Below are 21,745 nucleotides of genomic sequence, written 5' to 3' on the forward strand. Positions count from 1 at the left end.
CCTGAATCCACTCATTTTGCTGCTACTGGTCTTATGACATTGATTTCATGGCTGAGGGATATTCCATCGTACGTAAGTTCCACAATGTTTTGAACCATTTTTATATTTCCTGGGATATTTCAGGTGTACCCAGGTTGAGGTTCTTGTAAGCAGTGCAGCCCTCAATTTGGGGGTGGCTCTGTCTTATGGATTTTCAGTTTTCCCAAGGTATATTCCCTAGACTGGAAGTGCCCTTGGCTCTGTAGCTCTGTTGTTTACTTGTTTTAGGGAACACAATGCACTCCTCCTGTGAGGCAGTTGGCAACTTACATCCCGCCCATCAGCATAACAGGGCTCCCTGTTCTCCAGGGCCTGTCTTGCCTTTCTGGTTTTTACACATTTTGTGGATGTCCCTTTTGACCGGTGGGAAGTGATACTTCTTTGTAGTGCAGATTTGCATTGCCCGCTTGCTTGCTTGGCCAAAAAGGGCGTATGCGTTTTCTCCTGAATATATTCAGGAGAAAACGCATACGCCCTTTTTGGCCAAGTGCATCATTGTCGAAGTTGTGCCCCTCTTCCTGTGCTTTACAGGCGATTCTAACGTACCTCTTGAAATCTGTTTCCTGCTATTCTGCCTCGCATTCAAGTCCGCCTCGTTGCCTTCCCTCAACAGATTTTTGGACGATAGTTGGCCTTGATTACTCTGCCAGTTTGTGAATTGCTGTGCCCCTGAGCTCCATTTTTCAACTCGTTTTTTGTGAGCTGAACGCAAGTCCAAACATTTGGTTCAGGACCTATACTGGTTCCCGGTGGGTGGCTGAGACTCTGGTGAATTCTTCTTCCTGCCGGGAAATTAGAGTGACATGTGCCCATCCAAATGCCTAACAGCTACTCTCTCATTGGTTCTCCCTCTTCCCTTTCCTCCTCTGCCAAATGGGCAACCTGTGTGAACCAGGAGCTTAAAGGGGCTGTCTCTCCAAGTTGGGAGATTGATAGTAAAGCTGTTGGAAAGTCAAACCGGAGCACCAGGAGAGGGACTCTTCGTTGAGTTTTAGAAACCTTTCGTATTCACAGTGTGTCCATTCTCTAGGTTTCCCGTACATGTTATAGCTGTAGTAATATTCCCTTCAACCTGGAGAGGTGGGACCCATGGAATGGTTGCCATGCATTATTGCTTTAAAGGGTCTGCATTTGCTCACCCAATCTCACCAATCCTCTCAGTCCCAAGTGTCCAGCCTCATGCCACATCCAGCTGTCATCGTAGATAGGGTCATTCCAGGTTGCATCAGAGACCCTGAAGGAATTGTAAAGAATTTCCCTGTTTCTTTGTTCTGTTTTTGAAATTCCTTTTTAGAGTGGGTTTGAGCTGATTCTCGCTGCCATGTTTATGCCAGTCTAGACACACTTGATTCCCTTACGGAGACATATCAATACATAGGTTTTAAGATTCTTACTAGTCAGATCTATTCCTCTGCGGGAAATATGGGGTTTTGAGTCCCTTTCACTGAGGAAGGTGTAGGTCTTGTCTATTCCATAGTTGGTTTTTGGAACAGTACCTGTGCTTATATCAAACTCTGGTTTGATGCATCACCCCACCTCTCCTTCCCCCTTAAGCAGGCATAAGAGTGTTTTCTAAATGTGAGACTCTGTTCTCTTTCCTAACTCAGTTCATGTGTTGCCATGTTTACAGGATCTTCCTAAGTGATATCTTATGATAAGTTTCTTTTTCTGTGTGACTTCTTTCACTTAGAATCATCGTACCTGAATCCACTCATTTTGCTGCTACTGGTCTTATGACATTGATTTCATGGCTGAGGGATATTCCATCGTACGTAAGTTCCACAATGATTTGAACCATTTTTATATTTCCTGGGATATTTCAGGTGTACCCAGGTTGAGGTTCTAGTACGCAGTGCAGCCCTCAATTTGGGGGTGGCTGTGTCTTATGGATCTTCAGTTTTCCCAAGGTATATTCCCTAGACTGGAAGTGCCCTTGGCTCTGTAGCTCTGTTGTTTACTTGTTTTAGGGAACACAATGCACTCCTCCAGGGAGGCAGTTGGCAGCTTACATCCCGCCCATCAGCATAACAAGGCTCCCTGTTCTCCAGGGCCTGTCTTGCCTTTCTGGTTTTTACACATTTTGTGGATGTCCCTTTTGACCGTTGGGAAGTGATACTTCTTTGTAGTGCAGATTTGCATTGCCCGCTTGCTTGCTTGGCCAAAAAGGGCGTATGCGTTTTCTCCTGAATATATTCAGGAGAAAACGCATACGCCCTTTTTGGCCAAGTGCATCATTGTCGAAGTTGTGCCCCTCTTCCTGTGCTTTACAGGCGATTCTAACGTACCTCTTGAAATCTGTTTCCTGCTATTCTGCCTCGCATTCAAGTCCGCCTCGTTGCCTTCCCTCAACAGATTTTTGGACGATAGTTGGCCTTGATTACTCTGCCAGTTTGTGAATTGCTGTGCCCCTGAGCTCCATTTTTCAACTCGTTTTTTGTGAGCTGAACGCAAGTCCAAACATTTGGTTCAGGACCTATACTGGTTCCCGGTGGGTGGCTGAGACTTTGGTGAATTCTTCTTCCTGCCGGGAAATTAGAGTGACATGTGCCCATCCAAATGCCTAACAGCTACTCTCTCATTGGTTCTCCCTCTTCCCTTTCCTCCTCTGCCAAATGGGCAACCTGTGTGAACCAGGAGCTTAAAGGGGCTGTCTCTCCAAGTTGGGAGATTGATAGTAAAGCTGTTGGAAAGTCAAACCGGAGCACCAGGAGAGGGACTCTTCGTTGAGTTTTAGAAACCTTTCGTATTCACAGTGTGTCCATTCTCTAGGTTTCCCGTACATGTTATAGCTGTAGTAATATTCCCTTCAACCTGGAGAGGTGGGACCCATGGAATGGTTGCCATGCATTATTGCTTTAAAGGGTCTGCATTTGCTCACCCAATCTCACCAATCCTCTCAGTCCCAAGTGTCCAGCCTCATGCCACATCCAGCTGTCATCGTAGATAGGGTCATTCCAGGTTGCATCAGAGACCCTGAAGGAATTGTAAAGAATTTCCCTGTTTCTTTGTTCTGTTTTTGAAATTCCTTTTTAGAGTGGGTTTGAGCTGATTCTCGCTGCCATGTTTATGCCAGTCTAGACACACTTGATTCCCTTACGGAGACATATCAATACATAGGTTTTAAGATTCTTACTAGTCAGATCTATTCCTCTGCGGGGAATATGGGGTTTTGAGTCCCTTTCACTGAGGAAGGTGTAGGTCTTGTCTATTCCATAGTTGGTTTTTGGAACAGTACCTGTGCTTATATCAAACTCTGGTTTGATGCATCACCCCACCTCTCCTTCCCCCTTAAGCAGGCATAAGAGTGTTTTCTAAATGTGAGACTCTGTTCTCTTTCCTAACTCAGTTCATGTGTTGCCATGTTTACAGGATCTTCCTAAGTGATATCTTATGATAAGTTTCTTTTTCTGTGTGACTTCTTTCACTTAGAATCATCGTACCTGAATCCACTCATTTTGCTGCTACTGGTCTTATGACATTGATTTCATGGCTGAGGGATATTCCATCGTACGTAAGTTCCACAATGTTTTGAACCATTTTTATATTTCCTGGGATATTTCAGGTGTACCCAGGTTGAGGTTCTTGTAAGCAGTGCAGCCCTCAATTTGGGGGTGGCTCTGTCTTATGGATCTTCAGTTTTCCCAAGGTATATTCCCTAGACTGGAAGTGCCCTTGGCTCTGTAGCTCTGTTGTTTACTTGTTTTAGGGAACACAATGCACTCCTCCAGGGAGGCAGTTGGCAGCTTACATCCCGCCCATCAGCATAACAAGGCTCCCTGTTCTCCAGGGCCTGTCTTGCCTTTCTGGTTTTTACACATTTTGTGGATGTCCCTTTTGACCGTTGGGAAGTGATACTTCTTTGTAGTGCAGATTTGCATTGCCCGCTTGCTTGCTTGGCCAAAAAGGGCGTATGCGTTTTCTCCTGAATATATTCAGGAGAAAACGCATACGCCCTTTTTGGCCAAGTGCATCATTGTCGAAGTTGTGCCCCTCTTCCTGTGCTTTACAGGCGATTCTAACGTACCTCTTGAAATCTGTTTCCTGCTATTCTGCCTCGCATTCAAGTCCGCCTCGTTGCCTTCCCTCAACAGATTTTTGGACGATAGTTGGCCTTGATTACTCTGCCAGTTTGTGAATTGCTGTGCCCCTGAGCTCCATTTTTCAACTCGTTTTTTGTGAGCTGAACGCAAGTCCAAACATTTGGTTCAGGACCTATACTGGTTCCCGGTGGGTGGCTGAGACTTTGGTGAATTCTTCTTCCTGCCGGGAAATTAGAGTGACATGTGCCCATCCAAATGCCTAACAGCTACTCTCTCATTGGTTCTCCCTCTTCCCTTTCCTCCTCTGCCAAATGGGCAACCTGTGTGAACCAGGAGCTTAAAGGGGCTGTCTCTCCAAGTTGGGAGATTGATAGTAAAGCTGTTGGAAAGTCAAACCGGAGCACCAGGAGAGGGACTCTTCGTTGAGTTTTAGAAACCTTTCGTATTCACAGTGTGTCCATTCTCTAGGTTTCCCGTACATGTTATAGCTGTAGTAATATTCCCTTCCACCTGGAGAGGTGGGACCCATGGAATGGTGGCCATGCATTATTGCTTTAAAGGGTCTGCATTTGCTCACCCAATCTCACCAATCCTCTCAGTCCCAAGTGTCCAGCCTCATGCCACATCCAGCTGTCATCGTAGATAGGGTCATTCCAGGTTGCATCAGAGACCCTGAAGGAATTGTAAAGAATTTCCCTGTTTCTTTGTTCTGTTTTTGAAATTCCTTTTTAGAGTGGGTTTGAGCTGATTCTCGCTGCCATGTTTATGCCAGTCTAGACACACTTGATTCCCTTACGGAGACATATCAATACATAGGTTTTAAGATTCTTACTAGTCAGATCTATTCCTCTGCGGGAAATATGGGGTTTTGAGTCCCTTTCACTGAGGAAGGTGTAGGTCTTGTCTATTCCATAGTTGGTTTTTGGAACAGTACCTGTGCTTATATCAAACTCTGGTTTGATGCATCACCCCACCTCTCCTTCCCCCTTAAGCAGGCATAAGAGTGTTTTCTAAATGTGAGACTCTGTTCTCTTTCCTAACTCAGTTCATGTGTTGCCATGTTTACAGGATCTTCCTAAGTGATATCTTATGATAAGTTTCTTTTTCTGTGTGACTTCTTTCACTTAGAATCATCGTACCTGAATCCACTCATTTTGCTGCTACTGGTCTTATGACATTGATTTCATGGCTGAGGGATATTCCATCGTACGTAAGTTCCACAATGTTTTGAACCATTTTTATATTTCCTGGGATATTTCAGGTGTACCCAGGTTGAGGTTCTTGTAAGCAGTGCAGCCCTCAATTTGGGGGTGGCTCTGTCTTATGGATTTTCAGTTTTCCCAAGGTATATTCCCTAGACTGGAAGTGCCCTTGGCTCTGTAGCTCTGTTGTTTACTTGTTTTAGGGAACACAATGCACTCCTCCAGTGAGGCAGTTGGCAACTTACATCCCGCCCATCAGCATAACAAGGCTCCCTGTTCTCCAGGGCCTGTCTTGCCTTTCTGGTTTTTACACATTTTGTGGATGTCCCTTTTGACCGTTGGGAAGTGATACTTCTTTGTAGTGCAGATTTGCATTGCCCGCTTGCTTGCTTGGCCAAAAAGGGCGTATGCGTTTTCTCCTGAATATATTCAGGAGAAAACGCATACGCCCTTTTTGGCCAAGTGCATCATTGTCGAAGTTGTGCCCCTCTTCCTGTGCTTTACAGGCGATTCTAACGTACCTCTTGAAATCTGTTTCCTGCTATTCTGCCTCGCATTCAAGTCCGCCTCGTTGCCTTCCCTCAACAGATTTTTGGACGATAGTTGGCCTTGATTACTCTGCCAGTTTGTGAATTGCTGTGCCCCTGAGCTCCATTTTTCAACTCGTTTTTTGTGAGCTGAACGCAAGTCCAAACATTTGGTTCAGGACCTCTACTGGTTCCCGGTGGGTGGCTGAGACTTTGGTGAATTCTTCTTCCTGCCGGGAAATTAGAGTGACATGTGCCCATCCAAATGCCTAACAGCTACTCTCTCATTGGTTCTCCCTCTTCCCTTTCCTCCTCTGCCAAATGGGCAACCTGTGTGAACCAGGAGCTTAAAGGGGCTGTCTCTCCAAGTTGGGAGATTGATAGTAAAGCTGTTGGAAAGTCAAACCGGAGCACCAGGAGAGGGACTCTTCGTTGAGTTTTAGAAACCTTTCGTATTCACAGTGTGTCCATTCTCTAGGTTTCCCGTACATGTTATAGCTCTAGTAATATTCCCTTCCACCTGGAGAGGTGGGACCCATGGAATGGTGGCCATGCATTATTGCTTTAAAGGGTCTGCATTTGCTCACCCAATCTCACCAATCCTCTCAGTCCCAAGTGTCCAGCCTCATGCCACATCCAGCTGTCATCATAGATAGGGTCATTCCAGGTTGCATCAGAGACCCTGAAGGAATTGTAAAGAATTTCCCTGTTTCTTTGTTCTGTTTTTGAAATTCCTTTTTAGAGTGGGTTTGAGCTGATTCTCGCTGCCATGTTTATGCCAGTCTAGACACACTTGATTCCCTTACGGAGACATATCAATACATAGGTTTTAAGATTCTTACTAGTCATATCGATTCCTCTGCGGGAAATATGGGGTTTTGAGTCCCTTTCACTGAGGAAGGTGTAGGTCTTGTCTATTCCATAGTTGGTTTTTGGAACAGTACCTGTGCTTATATCAAACTCTGGTTTGATGCATCACCCCACCTCTCCTTCCCCCTTAAGCAGGCATAAGAGTGTTTTCTAAATGTGAGACTCTGTTCTCTTTCCTAACTCAGTTCATGTGTTGCCATGTTTACAGGATCTTCCTAAGTGATATCTTATGATAAGTTTCTTTTTCTGTGTGACTTCTTTCACTTAGAATCATCGTACCTGAATCCACTCATTTTGCTGCTACTGGTCTTATGACATTGATTTCATGGCTGAGGGATATTCCATCGTACGTAAGTTCCACAATGTTTTGAACCATTTTTATATTTCCTGGGATATTTCAGGTGTACCCAGGTTGAGGTTCTTGTAAGCAGTGCAGCCCTCAATTTGGGGGTGGCTCTGTCTTATGGATTTTCAGTTTTCCCAAGGTATATTCCCTAGACTGGAAGTGCCCTTGGCTCTGTAGCTCTGTTGTTTACTTGTTTTAGGGAACACAATGCACTCCTCCTGTGAGGCAGTTGGCAACTTACATCCCGCCCATCAGCATAACAGGGCTCCCTGTTCTCCAGGGCCTGTCTTGCCTTTCTGGTTTTTACACATTTTGTGGATGTCCCTTTTGACCGGTGGGAAGTGATACTTCTTTGTAGTGCAGATTTGCATTGCCCGCTTGCTTGCTTGGCCAAAAAGGGCGTATGCGTTTTCTCCTGAATATATTCAGGAGAAAACGCATACGCCCTTTTTGGCCAAGTGCATCATTGTCGAAGTTGTGCCCCTCTTCCTGTGCTTTACAGGCGATTCTAACGTACCTCTTGAAATCTGTTTCCTGCTATTCTGCCTCGCATTCAAGTCCGCCTCGTTGCCTTCCCTCAACAGATTTTTGGACGATAGTTGGCCTTGATTACTCTGCCAGTTTGTGAATTGCTGTGCCCCTGAGCTCCATTTTTCAACTCGTTTTTTGTGAGCTGAACGCAAGTCCAAACATTTGGTTCAGGACCTATACTGGTTCCCGGTGGGTGGCTGAGACTCTGGTGAATTCTTCTTCCTGCCGGGAAATTAGAGTGACATGTGCCCATCCAAATGCCTAACAGCTACTCTCTCATTGGTTCTCCCTCTTCCCTTTCCTCCTCTGCCAAATGGGCAACCTGTGTGAACCAGGAGCTTAAAGGGGCTGTCTCTCCAAGTTGGGAGATTGATAGTAAAGCTGTTGGAAAGTCAAACCGGAGCACCAGGAGAGGGACTCTTCGTTGAGTTTTAGAAACCTTTCGTATTCACAGTGTGTCCATTCTCTAGGTTTCCCGTACATGTTATAGCTGTAGTAATATTCCCTTCAACCTGGAGAGGTGGGACCCATGGAATGGTTGCCATGCATTATTGCTTTAAAGGGTCTGCATTTGCTCACCCAATCTCACCAATCCTCTCAGTCCCAAGTGTCCAGCCTCATGCCACATCCAGCTGTCATCGTAGATAGGGTCATTCCAGGTTGCATCAGAGACCCTGAAGGAATTGTAAAGAATTTCCCTGTTTCTTTGTTCTGTTTTTGAAATTCCTTTTTAGAGTGGGTTTGAGCTGATTCTCGCTGCCATGTTTATGCCAGTCTAGACACACTTGATTCCCTTACGGAGACATATCAATACATAGGTTTTAAGATTCTTACTAGTCAGATCTATTCCTCTGCGGGAAATATGGGGTTTTGAGTCCCTTTCACTGAGGAAGGTGTAGGTCTTGTCTATTCCATAGTTGGTTTTTGGAACAGTACCTGTGCTTATATCAAACTCTGGTTTGATGCATCACCCCACCTCTCCTTCCCCCTTAAGCAGGCATAAGAGTGTTTTCTAAATGTGAGACTCTGTTCTCTTTCCTAACTCAGTTCATGTGTTGCCATGTTTACAGGATCTTCCTAAGTGATATCTTATGATAAGTTTCTTTTTCTGTGTGACTTCTTTCACTTAGAATCATCGTACCTGAATCCACTCATTTTGCTGCTACTGGTCTTATGACATTGATTTCATGGCTGAGGGATATTCCATCGTACGTAAGTTCCACAATGTTTTAAACCCTTTTTATATTTCCTGGGATATTTCAGGTGTACCCAGGTTGAGGTTCTTGTAAGCAGTGCAGCCCTCAATTTGGGGGTGGCTGTGTCTTATGGATCTTCAGTTTTCCCAAGGTATATTCCCTAGACTGGAAGTGCCCTTGGCTCTGTAGCTCTGTTGTTTACTTGTTTTAGGGAACACAATGCACTCCTCCAGGGAGGCAGTTGGCAGCTTACATCCCGCCCATCAGCATAACAAGGCTCCCTGTTCTCCAGGGCCTGTCTTGCCTTTCTGGTTTTTACACATTTTGTGGATGTCCCTTTTGACCGTTGGGAAGTGATACTTCTTTGTAGTGCAGATTTGCATTGCCCGCTTGCTTGCTTGGCCAAAAAGGGCGTATGCGTTTTCTCCTGAATATATTCAGGAGAAAACGCATACGCCCTTTTTGGCCAAGTGCATCATTGTCGAAGTTGTGCCCCTCTTCCTGTGCTTTACAGGCGATTCTAACGTACCTCTTGAAATCTGTTTCCTGCTATTCTGCCTCGCATTCAAGTCCGCCTCGTTGCCTTCCCTCAACAGATTTTTGGACGATAGTTGGCCTTGATTACTCTGCCAGTTTGTGAATTGCTGTGCCCCTGAGCTCCATTTTTCAACTCGTTTTTTGTGAGCTGAACGCAAGTCCAAACATTTGGTTCAGGACCTATACTGGTTCCCGGTGGGTGGCTGAGACTTTGGTGAATTCTTCTTCCTGCCGGGAAATTAGAGTGACATGTGCCCATCCAAATGCCTAACAGCTACTCTCTCATTGGTTCTCCCTCTTCCCTTTCCTCCTCTGCCAAATGGGCAACCTGTGTGAACCAGGAGCTTAAAGGGGCTGTCTCTCCAAGTTGGGAGATTGATAGTAAAGCTGTTGGAAAGTCAAACCGGAGCACCAGGAGAGGGACTCTTCGTTGAGTTTTAGAAACCTTTCGTATTCACAGTGTGTCCATTCTCTAGGTTTCCCGTACATGTTATAGCTGTAGTAATATTCCCTTCCACCTGGAGAGGTGGGACCCATGGAATGGTGGCCATGCATTATTGCTTTAAAGGGTCTGCATTTGCTCACCCAATCTCACCAATCCTCTCAGTCCCAAGTGTCCAGCCTCATGCCACATCCAGCTGTCATCGTAGATAGGGTCATTCCAGGTTGCATCAGAGACCCTGAAGGAATTGTAAAGAATTTCCCTGTTTCTTTGTTCTGTTTTTGAAATTCCTTTTTAGAGTGGGTTTGAGCTGATTCTCGCTGCCATGTTTATGCCAGTCTAGACACACTTGATTCCCTTACGGAGACATATCAATACATAGGTTTTAAGATTCTTACTAGTCAGATCTATTCCTCTGCGGGGAATATGGGGTTTTGAGTCCCTTTCACTGAGGAAGGTGTAGGTCTTGTCTATTCCATAGTTGGTTTTTGGAACAGTACCTGTGCTTATATCAAACTCTGGTTTGATGCATCACCCCACCTCTCCTTCCCCCTTAAGCAGGCATAAGAGTGTTTTCTAAATGTGAGACTCTGTTCTCTTTCCTAACTCAGTTCATGTGTTGCCATGTTTACAGGATCTTCCTAAGTGATATCTTATGATAAGTTTCTTTTTCTGTGTGACTTATTTCACTTAGAATCATCGTACCTGAATCCACTCATTTTGCTGCTACTGGTCTTATGACATTGATTTCATGGCTGAGGGATATTCCATCGTACGTAAGTTCCACAATGTTTTGAACCATTTTTATATTTCCTGGGATATTTCAGGTGTACCCAGGTTGAGGTTCTTGTAAGCAGTGCAGCCCTCAATTTGGGGGTGGCTCTGTCTTATGGATCTTCAGTTTTCCCAAGGTATATTCCCTAGACTGGAAGTGCCCTTGGCTCTGTAGCTCTGTTGTTTACTTGTTTTAGGGAACACAATGCACTCCTCCAGGGAGGCAGTTGGCAGCTTACATCCCGCCCATCAGCATAACAAGGCTCCCTGTTCTCCAGGGCCTGTCTTGCCTTTCTGGTTTTTACACATTTTGTGGATGTCCCTTTTGACCGGTGGGAAGTGATACTTCTTTGTAGTGCAGATTTGCATTGCCCGCTTGCTTGCTTGGCCAAAAAGGGTGTATGCGTTTTCTCCTGAATATATTCAGGAGAAAACGCATACGCCCTTTTTGGCCAAGTGCATCATTGTCGAAGTTGTGCCCCTCTTCCTGTGCTTTACAGGCGATTCTAACGTACCTCTTGAAATCTGTTTCCTGCTATTCTGCCTCGCATTCAAGTCCGCCTCGTTGCCTTCCCTCAACAGATTTTTGGACGATAGTTGGCCTTGATTACTCTGCCAGTTTGTGAATTGCTGTGCCCCTGAGCTCCATTTTTCAACTCGTTTTTTGTGAGCTGAACGCAAGTCCAAACATTTGGTTCAGGACCTATACTGGTTCCCGGTGGGTGGCTGAGACTTTGGTGAATTCTTCTTCCTGCCGGGAAATTAGAGTGACATGTGCCCATCCAAATGCCTAACAGCTACTCTCTCATTGGTTCTCCCTCTTCCCTTTCCTCCTCTGCCAAATGGGCAACCTGTGTGAACCAGGAGCTTAAAGGGGCTGTCTCTCCAAGTTGGGAGATTGATAGTAAAGCTGTTGGAAAGTCAAACCGGAGCACCAGGAGAGGGACTCTTCGTTGAGTTTTAGAAACCTTTCGTATTCACAGTGTGTCCATTCTCTAGGTTTCCCGTACATGTTATAGCTGTAGTAATATTCCCTTCCACCTGGAGAGGTGGGACCCATGGAATGGTTGCCATGCATTATTGCTTTAAAGGGTCTGCATTTGCTCACCCAATCTCACCAATCCTCTCAGTCCCAAGTGTCCAGCCTCATGCCACATCCAGCTGTCATCGTAGATATGGTCATTCCAGGTTGCATCAGAGACCCTGAAGGAATTGTAAAGAATTTCCCTGTTTCTTTGTTCTGTTTTTGAAATTCCTTTTTAGAGTGGGTTTGAGCTGATTCTCGCTGCCATGTTTATGCCAGTCTAGACACACTTGATTCCCTTACGGAGACATATCAATACATAGGTTTTAAGATTCTTACTAGTCAGATCTATTCCTCTGCGGGGAATATGGGGTTTTGAGTCCCTTTCACTGAGGAAGGTGTAGGTCTTGTCTATTCCATAGTTGGTTTTTGGAACAGTACCTGTGCTTATATCAAACTCTGGTTTGATGCATCACCCCACCTCTCCTTCCCCCTTAAGCAGGCATAAGAGTGTTTTCTAAATGTGAGACTCTGTTCTCTTTCCTAACTCAGTTCATGTGTTGCCATGTTTACAGGATCTTCCTAAGTGATATCTTATGATAAGTTTCTTTTTCTGTGTGACTTCTTTCACTTAGAATCATCGTACCTGAATCCACTCATTTTGCTGCTACTGGTCTTATGACATTGATTTCATGGCTGAGGGATATTCCATCGTACGTAAGTTCCACAATGTTTTGAACCATTTTTATATTTCCTGGGATATTTCAGGTGTACCCAGGTTGAGGTTCTTGTAAGCAGTGCAGCCCTCAATTTGGGGGTGGCTGTGTCTTATGGATCTTCAGTTTTCCCAAGGTATATTCCCTAGACTGGAAGTGCCCTTGGCTCTGTAGCTCTGTTGTTTACTTGTTTTAGGGAACACAATGCACTCCTCCAGGGAGGCAGTTGGCAGCTTACATCCCGCCCATCAGCATAACAAGGCTCCCTGTTCTCCAGGGCCTGTCTTGCCTTTCTGGTTTTTACACATTTTGTGGATGTCCCTTTTGACCGTTGGGAAGTGATACTTCTTTGTAGTGCAGATTTGCATTGCCCGCTTGCTTGCTTGGCCAAAAAGGGCGTATGCGTTTTCTCCTGAATATATTCAGGAGAAAACGCATACGCCCTTTTTGGCCAAGTGCATCATTGTCGAAGTTGTGCCCCTCTTCCTGTGCTTTACAGGCGATTCTAACGTACCTCTTGAAATCTGTTTCCTGCTATTCTGCCTCGCATTCAAGTCCGCCTCGTTGCCTTCCCTCAACAGATTTTTGGACGATAGTTGGCCTTGATTACTCTGCCAGTTTGTGAATTGCTGTGCCCCTGAGCTCCATTTTTCAACTCGTTTTTTTGTGAGCTGAACGCAAGTCCAAACATTTGGTTCAGGACCTATACTGGTTCCCGGTGGGTGGCTGAGACTCTGGTGAATTCTTCTTCCTGCCGGGAAATTAGAGTGACATGTGCCCATCCAAATGCCTAACAGCTACTCTCTCATTGGTTCTCCCTCTTCCCTTTCCTCCTCTGCCAAATGGGCAACCTGTGTGAACCAGGAGCTTAAAGGGGCTGTCTCTCCAAGTTGGGAGATTGATAGTAAAGCTGTTGGAAAGTCAAACCGGAGCACCAGGAGAGGGACTCTTCGTTGAGTTTTAGAAACCTTTCGTATTCACAGTGTGTCCATTCTCTAGGTTTCCCGTACATGTTATAGCTGTAGTAATATTCCCTTCCACCTGGAGAGCTGGGACCCATGGAATGGTTGCCATGCATTATTGCTTTAAAGGGTCTGCATTTGCTCACCCAATCTCACCAATCCTCTCAGTCCCAAGTGTCCAGCCTCATGCCACATCCAGCTGTCATCGTAGATAGGGTCATTCCAGGTTGCATCAGAGACCCTGAAGGAATTGTAAAGAATTTCCCTGTTTCTTTGTTCTGTTTTTGAAATTCCTTTTTAGAGTGGGTTTGAGCTGATTCTCGCTGCCATGTTTATGCCAGTCTAGACACACTTGATTCCCTTACGGAGACATATCAATACATAGGTTTTAAGATTCTTACTAGTCAGATCTATTCCTCTGCGGGAAATATGGGGTTTTGAGTCCCTTTCACTGAGGAAGGTGTAGGTCTTGTCTATTCCATAGTTGGTTTTTGGAACAGTACCTGTGCTTATATCAAACTCTGGTTTGATGCATCACCCCACCTCTCCTTCCCCCTTAAGCAGGCATAAGAGTGTTTTCTAAATGTGAGACTCTGTTCTCTTTCCTAACTCAGTTCATGTGTTGCCATGTTTACAGGATCTTCCTAAGTGATATCTTATGATAAGTTTCTTTTTCTGTGTGACTTCTTTCACTTAGAATCATCGTACCTGAATCCACTCATTTTGCTGCTACTGGTCTTATGACATTGATTTCATGGCTGAGGGATATTCCATCGTACGTAAGTTCCACAATGATTTGAACCATTTTTATATTTCCTGGGATATTTCAGGTGTACCCAGGTTGAGGTTCTTGTAAGCAGTGCAGCCCTCAATTTGGGGGTGGCTGTGTCTTATGGATCTTCAGTTTTCCCAAGGTATATTCCCTAGACTGGAAGTGCCCTTGGCTCTGTAGCTCTGTTGTTTACTTGTTTTAGGGAACACAATGCACTCCTCCAGGGAGGCAGTTGGCAGCTTACATCCCGCCCATCAGCATAACAAGGCTCCCTGTTCTCCAGGGCCTGTCTTGCCTTTCTGGTTTTTACACATTTTGTGGATGTCCCTTTTGACCGTTGGGAAGTGATACTTCTTTGTAGTGCAGATTTGCATTGCCCGCTTGCTTGCTTGGCCAAAAAGGGCGTATGCGTTTTCTCCTGAATATATTCAGGAGAAAACGCATACGCCCTTTTTGGCCAAGTGCATCATTGTCGAAGTTGTGCCCCTCTTCCTGTGCTTTACAGGCGATTCTAACGTACCTCTTGAAATCTGTTTCCTGCTATTCTGCCTCGCATTCAAGTCCGCCTCGTTGCCTTCCCTCAACAGATTTTTGGACGATAGTTGGCCTTGATTACTCTGCCAGTTTGTGAATTGCTGTGCCCCTGAGCTCCATTTTTCAACTCGTTTTTTTGTGAGCTGAACGCAAGTCCAAACATTTGGTTCAGGACCTATACTGGTTCCCGGTGGGTGGCTGAGACTTTGGTGAATTCTTCTTCCTGCCGGGAAATTAGAGTGACATGTGCCCATCCAAATGCCTAACAGCTACTCTCTCATTGGTTCTCCCTCTTCCCTTTCCTCCTCTGCCAAATGGGCAACCTGTGTGAACCAGGAGCTTAAAGGGGCTGTCTCTCCAAGTTGGGAGATTGATAGTAAAGCTGTTGGAAAGTCAAACCGGAGCACCAGGAGAGGGACTCTTCGTTGAGTTTTAGAAACCTTTCGTATTCACAGTGTGTCCATTCTCTAGGTTTCCCGTACATGTTATAGCTGTAGTAATATTCCCTTCAACCTGGAGAGGTGGGACCCATGGAATGGTGGCCATGCATTATTGCTTTAAAGGGTCTGCATTTGCTCACCCAATCTCACCAATCCTCTCAGTCCCAAGTGTCCAGCCTCATGCCACATCCAGCTGTCATCGTAGATAGGGTCATTCCAGGTTGCATCAGAGACCCTGAAGGAATTGTAAAGAATTTCCCTGTTTCTTTGTTCTGTTTTTGAAATTCCTTTTTAGAGTGGGTTTGAGATGATTCTCGCTGCCATGTTTATGCCAGTCTAGACACACTTGATTCCCTTACGGAGACATATCAATACATAGGTTTTAAGATTCTTACTAGTCAGATCTATTCCTCTGCGGGAAATATGGGGTTTTGAGTCCCTTTCACTGAGGAAGGTGTAGGTCTTGTCTATTCCATAGTTGGTTTTTGGAACAGTACCTGTGCTTATATCAAACTCTGGTTTGATGCATCACCCCACCTCTCCTTCCCCCTTAAGCAGGCATAAGAGTGTTTTCTAAATGTGAGACTCTGTTCTCTTTCCTAACTCAGTTCATGTGTTGCCATGTTTACAGGATCTTCCTAAGTGATATCTTATGATAAGTTTCTTTTTCTGTGTGACTTCTTTCACTTAGAATCATCGTACCTGAATCCACTCATTTTGCTGCTACTGGTCTTATGACATTGATTTCATGGCTGAGGGATATTCCATCGTACGTAAGTTCCACAATGATTTGAACCATTTTTATATTTCCTGGGATATTTCAGGTGTACCCAGGTTGAGGTTCTTGTAAGCAGTGCAGCCCTCAATTTGGGGGTGGCTGTGTCTTATGGATCTTCAGTTTTCCCAAGGTATATTCCCTAGACTGGAAGTGCCCTTGGCTCTGTAGCTCTGTTGTTTACTTGTTTTAGGGAACACAATGCACTCCTCCAGGGAGGCAGTTGGCAGCTTACATCCCGCTCATCAGCATAACAAGGCTCCCTGTTCTCCAGGGCCTGTCTTGCCTTTCTGGTTTTTACACATTTTGTGGATGTCCCTTTTGACCGGTGGGAAGTGATACTTCTTTGTAGTGCAGATTTGCATTGCCCGCTTGCTTGCTTGGCCAAAAAGGGCGTATGCGTTTTCTCCTGAATATATTCAGGAGAAAACGCATACGCCCTTTTTGGCCAAGTGCATCATTGTCGAAGTTGTGCCCCTCTTCCTGTGCTTTACAGGCGATTCTAACGTACCTCTTGAAATCTGTTTCCTGCTATTCTGCCTCGCATTCAAGTCCGCCTCGTTGCCTTCCCTCAACAGATTTTTGGACGATAGTTGGCCTTGATTACTCTGCCAGTTTGTGAATTGCTGTGCCCCTGAGCTCCATTTTTCAACTCGTTTTTTGTGAGCTGAACGCAAGTCCAAACATTTGGTTCAGGACCTATACTGGTTCCCGGTGGGTGGCTGAGACTCTGGTGAATTCTTCTTCCTGCCGGGAAATTAGAGTGACATGTGCCCATCCAAATGCCTAACAGCTACTCTCTCATTGGTTCTCCCTCTTCCCTTTCCTCCTCTGCCAAATGGGCAACCTGTGTGAACCAGGAGCTTAAAGGGGCTGTCTCTCCAAGTTGGGAGATTGATAGTAAAGCTGTTGGAAAGTCAAACCGGAGCACCAGGAGAGGGACTCTTCGTTGAGTTTTAGAAACCTTTCGTATTCACAGTGTGTCCATTCTCTAGGTTTCCCGTACATGTTATAGCTGTAGTAATATTCCCTTCCACCTGGAGAGCTGGGACCCATGGAATGGTTGCCATGCATTATTGCTTTAAAGGGTCTGCATTTGCTCACCCAATCTCACCAATCCTCTCAGTCCCAAGTGTCCAGCCTCATGCCACATCCAGCTGTCATCGTAGATATGGTCATTCCAGGTTGCATCAGAGACCCTGAAGGAATTGTAAAGAATTTCCCTGTTTCTTTGTTCTGTTTTTGAAATTCCTTTTTAGAGTGGGTTTGAGCTGATTCTCGCTGCCATGTTTATGCCAGTCTAGACACACTTGATTCCCTTACGGAGACATATCAATACATAGGTTTTAAGATTCTTACTAGTCAGATCTATTCCTCTGCGGGAAATATGGGGTTTTGAGTCCCTTTCACTGAGGAAGGTGTAGGTCTTGTCTATTCCATAGTTGGTTTTTGGAACAGTACCTGTGCTTATATCAAACTCTGGTTTGATGCATCACCCCACCTCTCCTTCCCCCTTAAGCAGGCATAAGAGTGTTTTCTAAATGTGAGACTCTGTTCTCTTTCCTAACTCAGTTCATGTGTTGCCATGTTTACAGGATCTTCCTAAGTGATATCTTATGATAAGTTTCTTTTTCTGTGTGACTTCTTTCACTTAGAATCATCGTACCTGAATCCACTCATTTTGCTGCTACTGGTCTTATGACATTGATTTCATGGCTGAGGGATATTCCATCGTACGTAAGTTCCACAATGATTTGAACCATTTTTATATTTCCTGGGATATTTCAGGTGTACCCAGGTTGAGGTTCTTGTAAGCTGTGCAGCCCTCAATTTGGGGGTGGCTGTGTCTTATGGATCTTCAGTTTTCCCAAGGTATATTCCCTAGACTGGAAGTGCCCTTGGCTCTGTAGCTCTGTTGTTTACTTGTTTTAGGGAACACAATGCACTCCTCCAGGGAGGCAGTTGGCAGCTTACATCCCGCCCATCAGCATAACAAGGCTCCCTGTTCTCCAGGGCCTGTCTTGCCTTTCTGGTTTTTACACATTTTGTGGATGTCCCTTTTGACCGTTGGGAAGTGATACTTCTTTGTAGTGCAGATTTGCATTGCCCGCTTGCTTGCTTGGCCAAAAAGGGCGTATGCGTTTTCTCCTGAATATATTCAGGAGAAAACGCATACGCCCTTTTTGGCCAAGTGCATCATTGTCGAAGTTGTGCCCCTCTTCCTGTGCTTTACAGGCGATTCTAACGTACCTCTTGAAATCTGTTTCCTGCTATTCTGCCTCGCATTCAAGTCCGCCTCGTTGCCTTCCCTCAACAGATTTTTGGACGATAGTTGGCCTTGATTACTCTGCCAGTTTGTGAATTGCTGTGCCCCTGAGCTCCATTTTTCAACTCGTTTTTTTGTGAGCTGAACGCAAGTCCAAACATTTGGTTCAGGACCTATACTGGTTCCCGGTGGGTGGCTGAGACTTTGGTGAATTCTTCTTCCTGCCGGGAAATTAGAGTGACATGTGCCCATCCAAATGCCTAACAGCTACTCTCTCATTGGTTCTCCCTCTTCCCTTTCCTCCTCTGCCAAATGGGCAACCTGTGTGAACCAGGAGCTTAAAGGGGCTGTCTCTCCAAGTTGGGAGATTGATAGTAAAGCTGTTGGAAAGTCAAACCGGAGCACCAGGAGAGGGACTCTTCGTTGAGTTTTAGAAACCTTTCGTATTCACAGTGTGTCCATTCTCTAGGTTTCCCGTACATGTTATAGCTGTAGTAATATTCCCTTCAACCTGGAGAGGTGGGACCCATGGAATGGTTGCCATGCATTATTGCTTTAAAGGGTCTGCATTTGCTCACCCAATCTCACCAATCCTCTCAGTCCCAAGTGTCCAGCCTCATGCCACATCCAGCTGTCATCGTAGATAGGGTCATTCCAGGTTGCATCAGAGACCCTGAAGGAATTGTAAAGAATTTCCCTGTTTCTTTGTTCTGTTTTTCAAATTCCTTTTTAGAGTGGGTTTGAGCTGATTCTCGCTGCCATGTTTATGCCAGTCTAGACACACTTGATTCCCTTACGGAGACATATCAATACATAGGTTTTAAGATTCTTACTAGTCAGATCTATTCCTCTGCGGGAAATATGGGGTTTTGAGTCCCTTTCACTGAGGAAGGTGTAGGTCTTGTCTATTCCATAGTTGGTTTTTGGAACAGTACCTGTGCTTATATCAAACTCTGGTGTGATGCATCACCCCACCTCTCCTTCCCCCTTAAGCAGGCATAAGAGTGTTTTCTAAATGTGAGACTCTGTTCTCTTTCCTAACTCAGTTCATGTGTTGCCATGTTTACAGGATCTTCCTAAGTGATATCTTATGATAAGTTTCTTTTTCTGTGTGACTTCTTTCACTTAGAATCATCGTACCTGAATCCACTCATTTTGCTGCTACTGGTCTTATGACATTGATTTCATGGCTGAGGGATATTCCATCGTACGTAAGTTCCACAATGTTTTGAACCCTTTTTATATTTCCTGGGATATTTCAGGTGTACCCAGGTTGAGGTTCTTGTAAGCAGTGCAGCCCTCAATTTGGGGGTGGCTGTGTCTTATGGATCTTCAGTTTTCCCAAGGTATATTCCCTAGACTGGAAGTGCCCTTGGCTCTGTAGCTCTGTTGTTTACTTGTTTTAGGGAACACAATGCACTCCTCCAGGGAGGCAGTTGGCAGCTTACATCCCGCCCATCAGCATAACAAGGCTCCCTGTTCTCCAGGGCCTGTCTTGCCTTTCTGGTTTTTACACATTTTGTGGATGTCCCTTTTGACCGTTGGGAAGTGATACTTCTTTGTAGTGCAGATTTGCATTGCCCGCTTGCTTGCTTGGCCAAAAAGGGCGTATGCGTTTTCTCCTGAATATATTCAGGAGAAAACGCATACGCCCTTTTTGGCCAAGTGCATCATTGTCGAAGTTGTGCCCCTCTTCCTGTGCTTTACAGGCGATTCTAACGTACCTCTTGAAATCTGTTTCCTGCTATTCTGCCTCGCATTCAAGTCTGCCTCGTTGCCTTCCCTCAACAGATTTTTGGACGATAGTTGGCCTTGATTACTCTGCCAGTTTGTGAATTGCTGTGCCCCTGAGCTCCATTTTTCAACTCGTTTTTTTGTGAGCTGAACGCAAGTCCAAACATTTGGTTCAGGACCTATACTGGTTCCCGGTGGGTGGCTGAGACTTTGGTGAATTCTTCTTCCTGCCGGGAAATTAGAGTGACATGTGCCCATCCAAATGCCTAACAGCTACTCTCTCATTGGTTCTCCCTCTTCCCTTTCCTCCTCTGCCAAATGGGCAACCTGTGTGAACCAGGAGCTTAAAGGGGCTGTCTCTCCAAGTTGGGAGATTGATAGTAAAGCTGTTGGAAAGTCAAACCGGAGCACCAGAAGAGGGACTCTTCGTTGAGTTTTAGAAACCTTTCGTATTCACAGTGTGTCCATTCTCTAGGTTTCCCGTACATGTTATAGCTGTAGTAATATTCCCTTCAACCTGGAGAGGTGGGACCCATGGAATGGTTGCCATGCATTATTGCTTTAAAGGGTCTGCATTTGCTCACCCAATCTCACCAATCCTCTCAGTCCCAAGTGTCCAGCCTCATGCCACATCCAGCTGTCATCGTAGATAGGGTCATTCCAGGTTGCATCAGAGACCCTGAAGGAATTGTAAAGAATTTCCCTGTTTCTTTGTTCTGTTTTTCAAATTCCTTTTTAGAGTGGGTTTCAGCTGATTCTCGCTGCCATGTTTATGCCAGTCTAGACACACTTGATTCCCTTACGGAGACATATCAATACATAGGTTTTAAGATTCTTACTAGTCAGATCTATTCCTCTGCGGGAAATATGGGGTTTTGAGTCCCTTTCACTGAGGAAGGTGTAGGTCTTGTCTATTCCATAGTTGGTTTTTGGAACAGTACCTGTGCTTATATCAAACTCTGGTGTGATGCATCACCCCACCTCTCCTTCCCCCTTAAGCAGGCATAAGAGTGTTTTCTAAATGTGAGACTCTGTTCTCTTTCCTAACTCAGTTCATGTGTTGCCATGTTTACAGGATCTTCCTAAGTGATATCTTATGATAAGTTTCTTTTTCTGTGTGACTTCTTTCAATTAGAATCATCGTACCTGAATCCACTCATTTTGCTGCTACTGGTCTTATGACATTGATTTCATGGCTGAGGGATATTCCATCGTACGTAAGTTCCACAATGTTTTGAACCATTTTTATATTTCCTGGGATATTTCAGGTGTACCCAGGTTGAGGTTCTTGTAAGCAGTGCAGCCCTCAATTTGGGGGTGGCTCTGTCTTATGGATCTTCAGTTTTCCCAAGGTATATTCCCTAGACTGGAAGTGCCCTTGGCTCTGTAGCTCTGTTGTTTACTTGTTTTAGGGAACACAATGCACTCCTCCAGGGAGGCAGTTGGCAGCTTACATCCCGCCCATCAGCATAACAAGGCTCCCTGTTCTCCAGGGCCTGTCTTGCCTTTCTGGTTTTTACACATTTTGTGGATGTCCCTTTTGACCGTTGGGAAGTGATACTTCTTTGTAGTGCAGATTTGCATTGCCCGCTTGCTTGCTTGGCCAAAAAGGGCGTATGCGTTTTCTCCTGAATATATTCAGGAGAAAACGCATACGCCCTTTTTGGCCAAGTGCATCATTGTCGAAGTTGTGCCCCTCTTCCTGTGCTTTACAGGTGATTCTAACGTACCTCTTGAAATCTGTTTCCTGCTATTCTGCCTCGCATTCAAGTCCGCCTCGTTGCCTTCCCTCAACAGATTTTTGGACGATAGTTGGCCTTGATTACTCTGCCAGTTTGTGAATTGCTGTGCCCCTGAGCTCCATTTTTCAACTCGTTTTTTTGTGAGCTGAACGCAAGTCCAAACATTTGGTTCAGGACCTATACTGGTTCCCGGTGGGTGGCTGAGACTTTGGTTCATTCTTCTTCCTGCCGGGAAATTAGAGTGACATGTGCCCATCCAAATGCCTAACAGCTACT

This window comes from Mesoplodon mirus (genome assembly GCF_964341445.2).
Source record: "Mesoplodon mirus genome assembly, chromosome: 8".
Taxonomy (NCBI): domain Eukaryota; kingdom Metazoa; phylum Chordata; class Mammalia; order Artiodactyla; family Ziphiidae; genus Mesoplodon; species Mesoplodon mirus.